The sequence below is a fragment of the Talpa occidentalis genome, unplaced genomic scaffold (assembly GCF_014898055.3).
Source record: "Talpa occidentalis isolate TD23 unplaced genomic scaffold, MPIMG_talOcc4v2.1 talOcc4.7, whole genome shotgun sequence".
In the NCBI taxonomy this organism is placed as follows: Eukaryota; Metazoa; Chordata; class Mammalia; order Eulipotyphla; family Talpidae; genus Talpa; species Talpa occidentalis.
The window spans coordinates 82,087,566-82,106,670 of record NW_023605083.1 but is presented as its reverse complement, the minus strand read 5'-3'; the positions used below and the strand labels follow the sequence as shown (position 1 = coordinate 82,106,670).

The following is a 19,105-nucleotide window of genomic DNA, read 5'->3' as shown; positions in this document are numbered from 1 at the left end:
TTTTTTTTGAGATTTATTTATTTATACATACAAGAATTGGGGTACAGGCCAGAGTTGTAGGGGTGAGAGGATTCACCAGAGACAGAGTGGGGAACAGAACAGGCAGTTTGAAATACACTGATGAGGGGAGCAGTGGGTGAGTCAGGAGAGGTTGGCTTCACCATGTAGGTAACTCCCTGGCCAAGGATCAAACTTGTGCTGCAGTGGCTGTGGATAGCTTCGTAGTTTGTGTCTTAACCTCTTGCACCACCAGGGAAGCCCAACATGAGCAACTTTTGAATTCTGCTTTGTTTTTGCTAAATTGAGAGTACCTGTAGGACCACAAATTAGAACACAAAGAAGAACAAGAAAATGGAGCTCAGCACTCCTGAGAGTTGCTACCTCATTAAGCAAGAATCTGTTGCATCAATGATGTCTGAGAGGAAGGATTTGACAAATTAATTACCTGGGTGTTTCTCTTACCTAAAAATCTCCCTGCACTCTAGGAAGCATCTGGCTCTAATGCCAGCTGTTGCCCAATTCAAACACTGCACGGCATTGTTCTTAGTCACCTTTTATGCTGAAAATACTGGGGCTTAAAGGGTGTCGGTGGATGTTCAGGATTAGAGATAGCTCTCGGCCATGCTGAACACCAGATCCCAAGTGAGAGGGACAACCCTGTGTTCTTCGGGTGATCTGATCATCAGGGAAGTCTGGAGAAACTGGCAAAGAAAGGCGCTAATGGTCAACAGAGAACTCTCAATAGAATGCCTTAAACAACTGGAATTAGCAAAGCATATTGATTTAGCTAAAGAAATCATGATGAAGGGCCTCCCCGGTGGCACAGTGGTTGAGCGCTGGGCTGCAAAGCTGCCCGCAGCCTCTGCAGCACCGGTTCAATCCCCGGCCGCCGGCAAGGGTCCCACTTGGCGTGCAGACCTCTCCTGCCGCCCGCTGCTCCCCTCAGCAGTGTACTTCATCAGTCTGTCTGTTCTACTCTCTGCTCTGGCTCTGGTGAATTCTCTCACCCTCCCGCGCCTCTGACTATACCCAGTGATTGTATAAATAAATATTTTAAAAAAAAAATCATGATGAAGAGCATTACAAGGGTACTTAAGATTTGTTGAATGGATAGAATTTATTTCATTTTTTTATATTTTCACATTTAGCTTTAAAATTTTCTAAATATGCTTATTTAATAACATGTTGGTATTCTTTAAAATGATGCTCTTTAGTTATTAACAAAATAATGTTCTGAAGTATGACAAAACAAAATATTCTAGTTTATGGAACGGGTTGGGGGAAACAGGAAGACCTCACAGAGACTTTCCATTGGAACATTTAGACTAGCTATGCCACCAATCCTAGGGTGTCACACTTCTATTTTAGTGACTTTTTTGTTAGCGGTAACTTGGATTTTTTGTTTTCTGGCCCCCACACACAATCTGTACCCTAAGTTCTCCAAATTGAACAACAAAGGGGGAGCAGGGATGACCAGAGATCACACTTCCTACTTCAGCTTATGAAATTCATAGAAGGATGAAATGTGCTACATGATTAGAACACTACTTAGCTGTAAAGAAAGATGAAGTCTTGCTATTTGTAGGAACATGGATGGAAATGAAAAGAACTATGCTAAGCAAGATAAGGCAGAAAGAGAAAGACAACTACCAGATGATTTCAATCCTATGTGGAATATAAAGAAACAAAAGAACAGACAGAACCAAATCAAAACATACCCTTGAGATCTGACTACAGAGCTGGGGTTCAGGGTGGGGTATGAAGAGGGGAAGGTGCAAGGGATCCAGTGGACTGTGATAGAGGGTTATTAGCACTTTGGTGGTGATGTGGCAGCATGACTTGAAGATATGTGAACCTGTACTTCTAAAACATGTACAGTGCTATAAACCAATGTTACTTTGATAAAAGATATATATATATATATATATTACAAATAATTGTGTGTGTGCATGTGTGTGTGAGATAGGTGTGTGTGCTACAAATAATGATGTCGGAACCAGTGGGACCAACCAAAGAAATGAGGCACACAAAGTTTTAGTGCCTATATGGAGAGGACCACCAAAGTGCTAATAACCCTCTATCACAGTCCACTGGATCCCTTGATGCTAAGAAAGCATCTTCAGAGTACCCCAAAGCTCACTCTGAGGCATGAGGTGGTGTGGAATTCTGGAACTCCTCCTGCTGCTCAGCCCATACAGCAGCCAAAGTACCCCTCCTCCATCACAGGGTGTGCCCAGGACTTGGATGTGTGACACTTGACTTACCAAATGCAGATTCTCCTTATGTATATTTCTACCAATGCCAATTAACTTTAGCTTTAGAAGCAGTTTTTGTTTTTTTTTTCCTCTTCTGGATTTCAGTTACCAAACAGATGGAACTTTTCCAAGTTCAAAGCAGCAACTTGGTGCAGAGCCAACCCTGGTCAATGTTCCAGCTATAGGGCCTCCATGTAAAAGGTGGCTGCAGTCTCTTCCACTCCTTAGATTGTTTTGCTTATTAGAGTCTGATGTTCCCAGGGGATCTAGGGGCTGATGAGAACAAAAGCAAACAAGATGCCTCTACAAACAGTCCCTGTTCTTTTGACCTTGGAGAGACATGCTAGGAAATGGGAAAGTCTGCTCTGTTTCCTGCGAAAACTATAGCAAAAGGCATTTTCAGCTGGATATTATTTTTGGGAAGTGTTCAAATTTCTCTAAGTTGATTTTCTCCCTAACAGAACAGGAGTAAAGAAACCAAAGATTGTCCTAACAAAAGTAGAGGCCAAGCTATCTTGTTTCCTGTGAGCTAAAGCAGTTAGTTTATGATAATATATTCGAGTAGGTCCTTTCTCTGGCCATATTCAAAATTCTAACTGTTAACACTATCTGGGCGTCTCCCTGGTGGCGCAAGGGGTTAAGCACCGCACTATGAAACAATCTGCAGCCTCTACAGCACAAGTTCGATTCCCGGCCTGCCAAGGAGCAACCCACATGGCGCAGCAGACCTCTCCTGTCTCGCCCGCTGCTCCCCTCAGCAGTAAGTATACTTCAGTCAATCGGCCTGTTCTGTTCCCCACTCTGTCTCTGGCGAATCCTCTCACCCCCGTACCTCTGGCCTATACCCCAGCTCTTGTATGCATAAATAAGTAAATCTTAAAAAAAAAAAAAAAAAAAAAAGACCATCTGATTTAAACCTAAAGAGCTTTTCTATAAATTAGAAAAAGGAAAAAAAAAAAAGAAAGTTATTAGCACTTTGGGGTAAGATGGCAACTTTGAATGCTAACATCTAATTTCGTCCCACCTTGAAGTCCCAGTTCCTGAAAGTATTAAAACATTGTTTAAAAACATAAAAAATACATTAATTAAGGATATTATCTACATTTCAGAAATGTTAAGGAATTTCTACTGGACCATAAAAAGGATTCCACACTGAAGGAGGAGCACTAGGACATTCTGATCCTCCTTCTCCCACCTGGAAGCAGTCCTGGGACAATCAATGGAGATCCTGGGCCCGCTAATATCTCCTAATTATGAACAACAGAAATAAAAAGTAATAATAGATTCTGGGCCAACCACTCCACTTTCAATCCCTTTTACCTTTAAAAAAAAAAAAAACCAGTTGAGCTAGGGCCTCCCTGGTGGCGCAAGGGGTTAAGACACAACCTATGAAGCTGTCCACAGCCACTGCAGCATGAGTTCAGTACCCAGCCAGGGAACAGCAGACCTCTCCTGACTCGCCCGCTGCTCCCCTCAGCAGTGTATTTCAGTAGAGCTGCCTGTTCTGTTCCCCACTCTGTCTCTGGTGAATCCTCTCACCCCCCACACCTCTGGCCTATACCCAGCTCTTGTATGCATAAATAATTAAATCTTAAAAAAAAAAAAAAAAAAACAGTTGTGCTAGAGGCATAAGATAGCAGAAGGACTACTCCTTCCTTAGTTGGTGCATACAATAAGCTAGGCTTCCTAGACTGGTGTCCCTGTCACTTGGCCATCAGAGAAAACTGGCCCCAATGCTTCATCAAATACCCACAATCACAATCTCTGCCCATTAATTTATAGCTGTGGAGCCCTTTCTTCTGAGAATCAGAGAGGCCTTGAAATTAAGATAAGACTATCTTAGCACCATCTGGAAGGGGGATGGAGGATAGTGATAGAATACAAAGACAATCATTCGGGTCTTAAACAAAGTTTAAAGAAATCTCTTATTTTTCAGAGATGGAAAGGCAGGAGAAAGTCACCACAGAAACCATAAGAATATTCCATATCATGAAAGGAAGGAAAAAATATTACCTTTGTATATTACTTCATATATGAGCTGAATATGTAATGTCTTACAGGGGTTGAAATGTCTTAGTTTAAGAACATGCCTTGTAGACCATGACTAGCTTTGAAGATGAAGCCTTCTGGGCATAGTCAGGATGGTCTGGTGAGCAAAAAGATGGAAACATAACAAATGAATTAGAATCTGAAGGGGTTGGAGCAGATTGCAGGGGGGACCGGAGAAGAAGGGCTAGGAGTTGAACAACCTTGAAGACAAAGTAAGTAGGCCATGGGCAGAGAAGAGAATAAGCACTATACAAAAGAAAAAAGGGAACTCTAGATGAGCAAGAACAGGAAACTGGAGAAAGCAGTGAGCACAGGGATCCCTAGAAAACTGGTATGTGGTGCTGGCCTTCCCACAGGACCTACGGTAAAGGGCACTGGGGTGACCTTCCCACAGGACCTACCCATGAGGTAGTGGTCTCCAGGGTCAGGTTGATTCTAGCCACAGTAAATACATGAAGTAAAGTTTAGAAGATGAATCTAAACTTCCATCAAGATTCTAACAAAATTAGAAGATGGACTCTGTGAGACAATAGTGGAAAAATAACATTCTGAAATAACAGTGACATGAAAAGATGGCAAGGTGAGGAGAGAGCCAGGGAAAGGTTTTTCAAAAAAGGAATTGGATAAATAAGAAAATAATATAAATATACAAAAACAATACAAAGGAATTTGAAAATATATGGGAAACATTCGAGTCTCAAGAATCAAAAAGCCATTGGCCTCCCTGGTAGCCTAGGGATTAAGTCTCAATGTTATCACCCTGATGGCTTGAGTTCGATCCCTAGGCCAGGGAGCTAACCCACATGGCACACCAGACCTCTCTTGTCTCACCCACTGCTCCCCTTAGCAGTGGGTTTCAGCAATCTGCCTGTTTTGCTCCCCACCCTGTCTTTGGTGAATCCTCTCACCTCCTATACCTCTGCCCTGCACCCTAGTTCTTCTACACAAAATAAATAGATAAATAAAATAATAATAATAAATAGAAATATTTTAAAAGAATAAAGAAGTCAGAAAGCTGAATCCATAACATGGAGTTCAAAAGTCCTCCTAAAATGCTGAGGAAAAGAATAAAAATTCAAAATGTTGAGAGATTGGATGATAGATATAGAAAGCATGAACAATTACAGACATTGCTGAAGACAGAAAATTAAAACTGACCTAATAATCAAGGATATAATTAAAGAAATTTTCCTGAATTTGAAAAAAAAAATTAAACAGAAGGCTTATGGGCATTCTAGGCAAAAATCAATAGAAAGAGACCAGTATTCATACTCATTCTGGCTTTTAAAAACAGTAAAATAAAAACTCATATTAAGAATTAGACAACTGTTCTTTGTAACTAACCCAAACTAATACTTGACTAATGACTAATACTTGGGATATTCTCATTTATATTAGCCAAAGCCATCACTACTACTGCATAACATCATTCCCGAAATTCAGTTGTTGCAGAATGATTAAAAAAAAGAAGTTAAAGAGAACTATTAGAAAAGCATTAAATTATTGTCATTTGCCTGTCATCACAAGACCATTTATACAATAACCCAAGTAAGGAATCCGATTACCAAATAAATACCTAAAAGTCAATAACTTGGGCATCCCTGGTGGTGCAAGGGATTAAGACGCAACCTATGAATCTGTCCGCAGCCTCTGCAGCACGAGTTCAATCCCCGGCCAGGGAGCTACCCACATGGCGCAGCACACCTCTCCTGACTCTCCTGTTGCTCCTCTCAGCAGTGTATTTCAGTCAGTCTGCCTGTTCTGTTCCCCACTCTGTCTCTGGTGAATCCTCTCACACTCACACGCCCCCCCCCCCACGTCTGGCCTGTTCCCCAGCTCTTGTATGCATAAATAAAAAATAATAATAAAAAATAAAAACCCATAGGTTGTATGTGCTAGTAAAAAACCAGATCATATAATATATATATAATATATAATATGTATTCTGCTAATATATAATAATATAAGGCAACATAATAATAGCAATATAAAAAAGAAACAGAAAACTACATTCCTTCCAGGAACACATAAATGAAAGAATACTTGCAAAAATAACCCATGTCCCATGAGGGAAGGACTGGATATTGTCAAGATGCTGATCTCCTTAAATAAATTTATCAGTGACTGTAATTCCCATCAAAGTGAAAATGGAATTTTTTTCTTGGAATTTGACAAGATATCTGGAAAAAAAATTGAGAGGCCTGATGAAGACCAGGACTGGTGCTGCAGAGCTTGAATGGACCTTGAAGCCACACTAACTTCCCGGGAGCTGCTCTGGGGATAGACAGACAGTATCGGGAACATGACCTTCAACACACACAGGCATGTTAAGGAGTCAATGTGAAGATGAAGGTTCTCATTTTTTTCTAATGAGCAATTCACAAGAGCAAGATGACAGCTGGCCAATAATATATAAGAATCTTTTTTTTTTAAGATTTACTTATTTTTACACAAGAGCTGGGGTACAGGCCAGAGGCATGGGAGGGTGAGAGGATTCACCAGAGGCAGAGCAGGGAGCAGAACAGGCAGACGCCAGAGATACACTGCTGAGGGGAGCAGCAGGCACGACAGGAGAGGTTTGCTGCACCATGTGGGATTCTCACCCGCGGGCCAGGATCGAACCCGCACTGCAGAGGCTGCAGAGAGCTTCACAGTGCGGCGCTCAACCCACTGCGCCACCGGGGAGGCCCTATAAGAATCATTTTTAATGCAAAATAGAATGGCATCATGTTCACATTGGTGAGGGTTTGGGGTGAGGAACCCTCTTGGGCAGTGCCACTGCGAGTGATGACATCTGCATGCCCTCTTCCTCTGCTAACAGCACTTCGACTTCACTGTAATGAATCTCTGCTCCTTCTCAGAATCAAGGTGCTTCCAATAGGCTGATCTCACTCCCCACCTCCTCTTCCAGGAGAGGCAAAAGACACAGAAATGGTCAAGGGCTACATTTTTGTTGTAACCGGTGGAAAAGAAAGTTCCCTTTGCACTCACGTGGCTGTGGTGGTGGATTGTAGATGAAATTCACATCTTTTCCAGGACCTGGAGAAAGCATAGCTCTGAGACCAGCAAGACAAAGTTCAGCCTCAGGATCCAACCATTCTCGAAACAGATATGCCTTCCTCCCCGCAGAGGACCCAGCCTTTTAGGCCAATACATTCCTTTTGTTGTTGTTGCTTAACCTGGTTTCACTTAGTTTTGTATTGTTTGCAATATTCTGACTAACCCACCTATTGATCCTGCCATTCCTTTTCTAGGAAATGGGCTGAGGTAATAATGAGATACGTGGACACAAAGTTTATTGTATAAGGGTGTTTTCCATGGAGTTATTTATAAAAGTGAAAAATCAAAAACAACAGGGCATCGATGAAGTAAATTTTAGTATGTTCAAAAGATGAAAGTGGAATGATTTAGAAACTTAATTAAGGGATTGTTTTTTGTGATCTTATAGACATATCTGTGTACTGATGTTCATCTCATTTTTTTATGAGAAAATATTATTTCTATAGTTAGAGGGAAAAAAACTAAAGGTGTGTATATTTTTTAAAATATACAACTACAGAAAATTACACTTGCCACTGGTTAATCCATCACTTTTTCCTACCATGATATCTTTCAGCACCACTAATTCTCCTTATGATTTGTTAATTCATCTCACAAGCATGCAGAGCTTTGGAGAATGGGAACTGTTATTTCTCTGTTCTGTACAGTCACTAACACATAATAGACATTTAATAAAATAAGATTGCAATTGTACCTGGAAATTACTCCCTTCAATAATTTTGCGGTGATACTAGAAACCAAGTGGTGAAATGAAAAAATTACATCCAGGTCACCCAAAAAAGCTCCAACCCTCCAACTCCCTTGCACCTCCCACCAAAGCTATCTTTCTCAGCAAGGTATTTATCTCAATCCAACACTTGACATCATTTGTGCAGACTCAGTCCAGGCATGGGAGTGAGGATGGGGCAAAGGATTCTCTTTTCTTATCATTTTATTTACTTCTATTTTTATAAAAATCTGAAGCTATAGTATCCTGTTGCTTATCAGCAACTAACTCCAGTTGTGTCCAGAAATTGTAATGATGGGAATCCTGAATCAGGAAGACCAGGCATCTCTTAGCAAAATAACACTATGAATTAGTCTCCTTAGACCTGCAGTATCCAATATGACAGCTACTGGAAGCACATGGGTATTTAAATTAAGATTAATTAAATTCAATAAAATTAAAAACTTCAGTCACACTAGTCACACATCAAGGGCTCAATGGCCACACATGGCTAGTGGCTTCCATATTGTATGGCTCAGATATAAAACATTTGCAGCATTACAGAAAATTCAGCATTGATCTAGAACAACCCTTAAGCTCTCCCAACTAGTGAAAATTGAAAGAATAGGAACTTGTTCTTAGGGTTAGCCATATTAGCCCTGAGCAGAAATTTCTTTTCCTGCCAAGTCTCTGGGAAATTCCTTTGCTTTAAACTTTCTGTACTCTACTAACTTTGGATGCTTAGAGGTCCTTATCAGAATTTATTTTAGGAAGGGAGACAAGAACTTGAAAAAAAAAATCTATCTGATTAAGTCCAAGAGAATTCTCTGCCAAGATTCTTTGTTATTTTCAATTTTTCATCCAGTCTCTTTGGAGATCTCAGGCCTTGATTTGGTGGGTTTGCTTTCTAGGGTATATATATCATGGTATTTTCACAAGCTCTCTGACAACTAGTTACTTCTCCACAAAGTCAAGGAACTTCTTTGTTTACTATTTTAACCTATTAGATTGACAAAGGTGGAAATGTTTAATAGCATGCTTTATCCCTTTTATATTAATGATGGTAATATAAATTGTAAAACCTCTAGGAGAGTGTTAAGGAACCCTATCAAAACTACAAATGCACAGACCATTTGATCCACCAAATCCTTTCCATTACAAATATATTGGTGCAACATAAAATGGTGCATGTCATTCATTGCTGCAGTGTAGAAACTTAGGGACAATCGAAATGTCCATAAATTGAGGTCTACTTGAATGTTGTATCACCTGTATTATGATAAACTATCAATAGGAATCATATAAAAGGATAAAGCAACTTTTTATGTATGAGTTGGGAAAAATTTCCAAGATGGCAAAAAAAGAACAGGTGATGATTTGTATTTTTTAAAAGGGGATGGAGTGGAAGAAGAATATATACATTTAACAATTGAATAAAACATGTGTAAACTGTATGGGTTCACTTATACACAGATGTTTCTTGTAAATGACTCATGGTATCAAAAAACAGTACAGTACTCTAAATGTACTTTTTTTTAAAAAAAGATTTAGGGCCTCCTCTGGTGGCGCAGCGGTTGAGCACTGGGCTGCGAAGCTGCGCGCAGCCTCAGCAGCGCCGGTTCGATCCCCAGCCACGGGGCGAGGGTCCCACATGGCGCGCAGACCTCTCCTGCCGCCCGCTGCTCCCCTTAGCAGTGTATTTCGTCAGTCTGCCTGTTCTGCTCCCTGCTCTGGCTCTGGTGAATTCTCTCACCCTCCCGCGCTTCTGACTGTACCCAGTGCTTGTATGAATAAATAAATCTTAAACAAAACAAAAAAAAAAAAAAAAAATTAAAAAAAAAATAAATAAAAAAAGATTTATTTATTTATACAAGAACTGGGGTACAGGTCAGAAGCACAGGAGGGTGAGAGAATTCACCAGAGAGAGTGGGGAGCAGAACAGGCAGACGGACCAAAGACACTGCTGAGGGGAGCAGCGGGTGAAGCAGGAGTGGTCTGCTGCACCGTGTGGATTTCTCCCTGGCCTGCCGGGAATCAAACCCGCGCTGCAGAGGCTGCGGATCACTTCACAGCGCAGAGCTCAACCCGCTGTGCCACTGGGGAGGCCCTAAATGTGCTTTTCTTATGATTTTTTTTTAAAGATTTATTTATGCATACAAGAGCTGGGGTATAGGCCAGAGGTACAGGGAGGTGGGGGTGGGTGAGAGGATTCACCAGATATGGAGTGGGGAGCAGAACAGGCAGATGTACTGAAATACACTGCTGAGGGGAGCAGTGAGAGACAGAGGAGGTCTGCTACACCATGTGGGTTAGCTCCTTGGCCGGGGATAGAACTCATGCTGCAGTGGCTGGAGATAGCTTGATAGTGCTGAGATTTTATCCCCTGTGCCACTAGGGAGGCCGAACTGTTAAAATGATATTTACATAACAAATATAATTTTGATCACTAAGGTCTTCCTCATCACTGAAATAAGTGCTTTTCTTTATCCTTGGGCATCTGGAACCATCTGATGTTGAGGACCACCCCCCCCCCCGAACTGGTTTCCATTTATTTTGTTCCTCAATTCTGGTTTGCTATGATCTGACTTAGAAAGCGTCAAGACCAGGATCTTTCCCTTCATCTTCCCTTTCTTCTATTTCTTCAACTTTTCTTCTGTTTTAGGAATTTTCTTTTCTTTTTCTTCTTCAGGGGTTCACATTCTCCAGGCATATTTTTAAGACAGACATAACTTCAGTGTCCATTTTCCCCACATTCACACCATTCAGATTCATCAAAGTAGTTCTGTCTTCATATGAAAGGTGCTCTTCCAGTGTCAATAGCAACGATTCCTTTTATCACTCTGCCAGATAATGTTGGTTGTTTATTGCCCTTGTTCAGCTTTGTGCAGAATCTTTATCCAAAAACAAAATAAGGGCCTCCCTGGTGGCACAAGGGTTAAAGACAGTGCTATCAAGCTATCGCCAGCCACTGTAGCACGAGTTCAATCCCCAGCTGGCCAGGGAGCAACCCACATGGCAGAGCAGACCTCTCCTGTCTCGCCCACTGCTCCCCTCAACAGTGTATTTCAGTAGATCTGCCTGTTCTGCTCCTCACTCTCTCTGATGAATCCTCTCACCCCCCAAACCTCTGGCTTGCACCCCAGTTCTTGTATACATAAATAAATAATTTTTTTTTTTTTTAAAAAAAAGAAAGACAAAAACAAAATGAATGCACCCCCTTTACTCTTCGTGGTATCTTTATCTTTCATTATAGAAGCCTTGACATCTTTTTCAATGCTATTCCAATCAAAATCTCAATGGCATTCTTCAAAGAAATAGAACAATTATTGATGAAATTCATATGGAATCACCAAAAACCCCGAATAGCCAAAGCTCTACTGAAAAAAAAGAAGGAAATGGAGGCATCACACTCCCAGACTTCAAACTATACTACAAAGCCATAATCATCAAAACTGCATGGTATTGGAACAAGAACAGACATACAGACCAATGGAATCGAATAGAAAATCCAGAAATAAACCCACAGATTTATGGTCAACTAATCTTTGACAAAGGAGCGAAGACTATGCATTGGAGCAAAGAAAGTTTGTTCAATAAATGGTGCTGGGAAAACTGGGTCGCTACATGCAAAAGAATGAAGCTTGACCACTACCTCACACCATACACAAAAATCAACTCAAAATGGATTAAAGAACTAGACATAAGACCTGAAACCATAAAATACATAGAAGGAAATATAGGCGAAACACTACGGGATTTGCACATCAAAGACATCTTTACAGACACATCACCCAAAGCAGTGATAGTGAAGAGAAAGATAAACAGCTGGGACTACATCAAATTAAAGAGCTTCTGCACAGCAAAAGAGACAATAACAAAAACAAAGAGGAACCCCACCAACTGGGAGAACATTTTTGCACCCAACACTAATGATAAAGGACTGATCACAAAAATCTGCAAAGAGCTGATGAGACTCAGCAACAACAAAGAAAATAATCCAGTCAAAAAATGGGCAGAAGAGCTAAAAAGAAACTTCTCTGAAGAGGAAATGCAAATGGCCAACAGACATACGAAAAAATGTTCAACATCACTTGTAATCAGGGAAATGCAAATCAAAACTACCATGAGATACCATCTCACACCAGTGAGAATGGCACATATTAAAAAAACTAGCAACAACAAATGTTGGCGAGGATGTGGAGAAAAAGGAACTCTTGTGCACTGTTGGTGGGAGTGCAAACTGGTCCAACCACTATGGAGAGCTGTGTGGAGATTTCTGGACCTACTAAACATAGAGCTTCCATATGATCCAGCAATTCCACTCCTAGGTATTTACCCAAAGGACACAGAAACATCAATTCCAAAGAGCACCTGCACTCCTATGTTTATAGCAGCACTGTTTACAATAGCTAAGCTTTGGAAACAACCCAAATGCCCAAAAATAGATGACTGGATCAAGAAGATGTGGTACATATATACCATGGAATATTACTCAGCATTCAAAAAAGATAAACACATGCAATTTGCAGCAACATGGATGGCACTGGAAGGGATCATGCTCAGCGAAATAAGCCAAAAAGAAAAAGAAAAATACCGGATGGTCTCACTCATAGCAGGAATCTAGAAAACTTAAATAAGGGACCAGGAAAATGAATATAAGAAAGTGAAAATCAAAATCAACAAAAAACTATGAACCAGAGACACTTTTTGGAGGGTGGGGGGCGGGAGGGGAAGGATTGGGGTCAGAATGGGGCGTTTGCAATTGTATGGGGGAATATAAAAATAAAATTTAATATTTAAAAAAAAAAAAAAAAAGAAGCCTTGACATCTTTGCCGTACTTGGAAAATACCCAGTATAAGTCATTGTTGGTCAGAGGAAAGGGCAACTTAGATACACCTGTTGGGCTTTTACTCAGGGCCAATCCACCACTCATTTCTTCATGTGGAGTGGACGTGGGAGACCAGAATAGAGCAAACCCTAAGCTCAGTTGGGGCTTTGATCCCTCCACTCCCAGGCATCGGCCATGGGATTACACGTCCCGAGAGGGGTCAGGTGTCAGAGGGCAGAAAGTAACAGCAGTAAGGCCTCCTCTCCCACTTCTGTAGGGGATAGATGTGACGAGGTCAGGAAATTCTCAGTGTATTTGGATGAGTGCAAGAAGGACTCCCCAGCAGCTGAGGACACCTCTCTTCCACTTGTCCTCTCACTGGTCTGGGGGGTTTTACTCCTTGGAGGCCATGTATACTGTAAGGTCTGCCACTCTGTTGCCATAGCCAAATTTACTATCATACCAAGAAATGAGGTTGACAAAGTGGTTGTTGAGGGCAGTTCCAGCCCCCGCATCAACAGGGGAGACAGGGATGTCACTGTTGAAGTCCAGGAGGCCACCAGGTCCTAGCCCAGTATGCCCTTAGAGGACCCTGAGATGCCTACTTGAGCTCTTTTCTTTTTATTTTCACCATCAAAACTTATGATAGTGGTCTTTCCTTCTTGCCTTTGTATAAGGCCAAAAGAGAGACAATGGCTACTTTAGCAACCTTAAAGCAAACGTAAGAAAGTCCTCCGTAGCATGACTTTTGCAGCACGTCCAGTAACCAGAACTTCATCATCTTCCTCCATAAAATTCAAACAACCATCATTGGTTACAAAAGCTGTCATTTTTTTTTTCTGTCCTTTATCAACTGGACTTGACACACTTCCGACTGGCAGGACTAGGCTGTTTGGCTTCAACTCCTTCCTTTTCCAGCGTAATTCCCTTTGTGTGGGAAGTGCCTTCAAAGGGTTGGCCTTCAGAACTATGACCAAATGGCTTTCTTGCCTGTTTATCTTGACATTTCTGATTTCATCAGTGGCTACAGAGATTCATGGGGGTAGAAAGACCATGATGTTTGGCCCTTTTGCTGGTGCCACAGACTTGAGTCAAATAACCTTACCCCCTTCTCAATGTCATTGTATTGGGCAGCTTTCTCCAGGCAACAGGTCAGATGCATGAACAACACATTGGAGGTGGGAACACAAAAGGCCATGCCAGTGAACTTGCCATTCAGCTCAGGGATCACTCTGCTCACAGCCTTGGTGGTGCCAGCAGAAGAGAGGATATGCTCTGGGCAGCCTCTCAGCCATCATGCCACAGCTTCCCAGTGAGGCTGCCCATGGTGTTCTGGGTGACAGCGATGTCACGGACCATGGTCATGAGCGCCTCCATGATGGCAAAATTGTTGTGGATGCCCTTTGCCAGGGGGGGTCAAGCAGTTGGCTTTACAGGAAGATTGCTGACAATCTTGAGGGAGCTGTGATACTTCTCATGGCTCATGCCCATCACAAACATGGGGGCATCAGCTGAAGAGGTAGATATGATGACCCTTGGCTCCACCCTTCAAATGAACCCCAGCCTTCTCCAAGGACATGAACTACCAGTGGGCTCCACAGCATATTCAGCACCAGCATGACCACATTTGATGTTGGCAGGATCTTTCTCTTGGAAGATGGAGATGGGTTTTCCATTGAAGACAAGATTCTTGTTCTCAACCTTGACTGTAACATTGAACTTGCCATGGGTCAAATCATACTGGAACCTGTAGAGTTGAGGTCAATAAAGGGTCATTGACAGCACAATATCCTCTTTACCAGAGTTAAAAGCAATCCTGGTACCAGTCCCTCAATCCGGCCCAATATGTTCACTCTGACCTTCACCATCATGTCTCCAGGATCTGGCTGACACTGTATGAGAAGGGACAGCTATCTGTCAAAAGGGGAAGAATTGAATGCCTCGAGTGTTTATGTTAAGGGTAAGACTTCTGGTCAATCCAGCAGGCTATTAGTAGTTAAATTTTGGAACTCAGATTTTTTACTACATGGGGGGTTGGCCCCCCAAATCTCCCATTATTCAAGGGTCAACTGTCTAATATTTATAGGTATAGAGACCATCTCTGGAACAGGAAAGGAATAGGGGACTGCTGGGGATGAGGGATAGGAAGGAGATTTTAACTAAATGTCTTATGGTACCACTTGAATGTTATACCATGTGGACCAATTTATGTATGTTTTTAATAAGAGATAATTGAGTTTTGGGGATAGAGTTTTAGAATCTTTCTTTAGAGTTTTTGTTACCCCATGAATATGAATTTTGAATTAGAAAAATTACTTCCTGCTCTGGTAACATGACAGACTAAGTAACCCTACCTACTTTTCCCATTAAGAACTGCTAATTATGATGGTTAAAATATTAAAAGTGTCTACTTGAATATATCTATGATCTGGCTAGAGAGCTAAGGAATCATCAGACTAGCGGCAGAGATAAGTGAGCTCAGAAGGCAGATTTTGCCTTACAGGCTGCCAAACCTGGTAAACTTGACTGATTTCATGGCCTACCAAGACCCTGAAGCCTTCAGACCATGAGGATTTTAATAGGCGATCCCCTATTAAAATATGAGGCCCTAGAAAATGGCTTCTCATAAATTTTGGCTCTGAGGACAGTGGGGAATGCCTTCCTTACCCACACCCCCAAGAAATCTTAAATGCAAGCTTAAATCTCACACAGGGTGGCTACTGAACTTCAACACGTCAAACTGAGGACATAGAGTGGTCCCTGGTTCCTTGTTTCTTCAGGGCCTAATTGAAACAAGAATAGATCCTTTCTGGAAGAATCCACTTTTATCTTTGTACTCAAAAATTTTTCTACAGATATATTAGAAAGAAAATTTAAAAAAAAAAAAAAAAGCACTAAACACATAAGGAAATCAGGCACCACAAATGAGAGACCATAGAACATAAATGTGAAATCAAACTTGGAGAACACCTCATATAGCAATTACCTAGAGATTCAAAAAGTAAAAAAGACCCTTAAAATCCTATCAAAGAGCAATGATTGTTGAAAAACAAAAACAAGAACTCATGGAAGTGAAATAGATTGACTTTGTGTGTATATAAACTTTAGTGGAAGAGTTTGTCCTCCAGCAGCCTACAAAGCACAGGAAATGCCCACCAGACACCTGTGTATGGTAACCATTGTTAGTTAGTTAGATTCTGTCACCTACCCAACAGAACGCAGCTTTAATTGGGCATCAGGTGGTCCTAGTTTCAGGGGACACTGACCTCCTTTTCAGCCCCAGGGAATGAATCCTGATTGTTTGAACTCTAAGTCAATCATGATTTTATATGGTCCCTTTGCCTTTGACTGTGAGACAAAGCAATAAAAAGCCATCCCAGGCATTAATATATGAGGGGAAATTGATTGGGAGCTTTTGGAAAGGTCTTTTTTGCTCCTGAAAAGATGTGAATGACTAGAAATAACACTTTTCTAACTTCAGTTGCTGTTTGCAAAGTGAGGCAGCTATCTTAGCACCCTGAGGGGAGCTGGCCTAAGAAGACAAGCCAGTACACTGAAGATAGAATAACGAGAACATTCAGTCCTTGATGACCCAATTTTGCTGATAAATTAACTCACTCTGGAATCACCTGATCTCCAGAATTCTTGCTAAGTGTGATGATAACTTTCATTATCATTCAAGTCATTCTGAGTTGACCTTTCAATGGCTTGCACTAGGGAACCATTTGACTGATACTGCAATATACACCAGGGTTATCAGGTCAAACCCAAACCAGGCAGCAGGATTAAATTTACAACCAACTGGCAGCTTGCCTGGAGCTTCTAGGAAAAGTGTGATTGGCCTCCCACCAGCTTCCCTAGGACAAGGGTCCAGGGGCAATGCGATGTGTTTTAGGACTGAAGAAGAGTAGCTGTTTTACACCAAGGTTCATCTTTTGATGTCATTCATTTAGTTACTCATTACAAGTCTGTAGACACTAGGTAAGATGTAAGAATAAACAGAGGTACAGAGAAACAGAGCATGTCTTCTTCTGTGTGCCCTCCCTCCCACTCTCACCAAACCTCTTTTTGGTGTCATACCCACCCCTGTCCACAGGTACTGGTCCCTCTTGCTGAGCCCACAGGAGGAAGAAACGTGCACCATCTGAGAGTTTGTGTATGGGCTGGTTCAGACTCAGTGTGGACCCTGAGAACTAAGGAATCAGAATGAACTCTTAGTAAGCCCCCTTCTGCCACTTTTATTCCTGTCTTACTTCTCAACATGCCCACTCTGAATCCAAAGGCAACTGGGGGCCTCCTTGGTGGCGCAAGGGATTAGGAGGCAGCACTATGAAGCTGTCTGCATCCACTGCAGCACGAGTTCAATAGCTGGCCAGGGACCTACCCACATGGCACAGCAGACCTCTCCTGTCTCTCCCACTGCTACCCTCAGCAGTGTATTTCAGTAGATCCACCTGTTCTGTTCCCCCCTCTGTCTCTGGTGAATCCTCTCACCCTCCCTGCCCCCACACCTCTGGCCTATATCCCAGTTCTTGTACGCATGGATAAATAAATCTTAAAAAAAAATAAAATTAAGGCAACCTGGAAACATATTGCCCTGTGGGAATTCATTAACTAACTCAAATGCCATTTATTATAAAAACACAAGAGGGGTTCACCTTCATGTTTAAAATTCTATCATTTTGCACATGCCATTAACTCTCCTTGTTCATCTGATAAGCTTATACCAAGACCAGTGTAAATATCTCCTCCAGGAAGCTACCATAACTCCCTTCTCACCTATACTTTCAAAAGAGATGGTCTCTTCCTCCACAATCCCAACATGCTTTGGGTATGTCTTTTTTCCCTTGGTGTTGAAAATCTTATGCCTGTATATCTATTTCTCCCTCTATGACTTATTTGTTTTTGAATCTCTGTTTGTGACACATAAGAAGTCCCCATTAAATGTTTATTAAAATGAAATGAGAAGAAATGAAATAATGAAATTCTTTGTGGCGTCATGGTGTCCATCACACTTTAATCTCTACTTTACTGGTGACTGCAGAATCACCTCCTCTATGGATTTGAGGTGGTAGAGAAGTTCTTTTTCTTTTTGTCTGAGGAAGGTACAGAAACAAGTCAAGGAGATATCTTTACTGAGATTGAAGAGATCCTTTTAAAACTACTAGTTGGATCTCCTGGATTCCAGAAGCCTCTGAAGTCCATATAATGTTGTATCAGCTTACAAACACTTTCATCTTCTGAAAACCCATAGTTCTGTATGCTTTGGATTAAAACACACTGCTGTTCTAATGTGACTATGTGTATGACTGAGAAAACAGTAATTTAAAAAAAATTAAAATAAGATCTCCACTAGAATAGAAAAAGAGCTCTTACAATGAACAATAAAAATAACAAATACCTAATTAAAAATGGACAAAGGATCTGAACAGATATTTCTCCAAAGGAGATATACAATGGCCAATGAGCATGTGAAAAGATGCTCAACCTTATTAGTCATGGGGGAAATGCAAATCAAAACCACAATAAAATACTACTGCATAGTCACAGGATGATTGGAATGGAAAGCATAGAAAATAACAAGTGTTGGCAAGGAGGTGGAGAAGTTGAAACCTTAATATACTGCTGTGGATGCAGCACTCAGGAAATGTAAAATGGTGCAGTCACTTGGGAAAACAATCTGGCATTCCTCCAAAAGTTAAACATGGAGTTACCAAGTGAATCAGCAGTTCCATTCCTCACTATATACCCTAGAGAAAGGAAAAATTGTCCACACAAAAACTTGTACATAAATGTTTATGTGGGGCCTCCCCAGTGGCGCAGAGGTTGAGTGCTGGGTTGTGAAGCTGCCAGCAGCCTCTGCAGCGCCAGTTCGATATCTGGCCACCGGCGAGGGTCCCACATGGCACGCAGACCTCTCCTGCCGCCTGCTGCTCCCCTCAGCAGTGTACTTCATCAGTCTGCCTGTTCTGTTCTCCGCCCTGACTCTGGTGAATTCTCTCACCCTCCCGAGCTTCTGACTGTACCCAGTGCTTGCATAAATAAATAAATAAATATTCAAATAAATAAATAAATAAATAAATGTTCATGTGGTTTTATTCATAATAGCCAAAAGGCAGAAACAAACCAAAAGTCCACAACTGATGAATGTATAAACAAAATGTGGTATATCCACATGGTGGAATATTATTTGGCAATGAAAAAAG

The 19,105-nt window shown here is 41.4% G+C and overlaps 1 pseudogene; it reads right to left on the bottom strand.

Moving 5' to 3' along the window:
• Positions 1-543: 543 nt before the first annotated feature.
• LOC119231458 (zinc finger CCHC-type and RNA-binding motif-containing protein 1-like) lies at positions 544-13,004 on the bottom strand (annotated as a pseudogene).
• Positions 13,005-19,105: the final 6,101 nt, after the last annotated feature.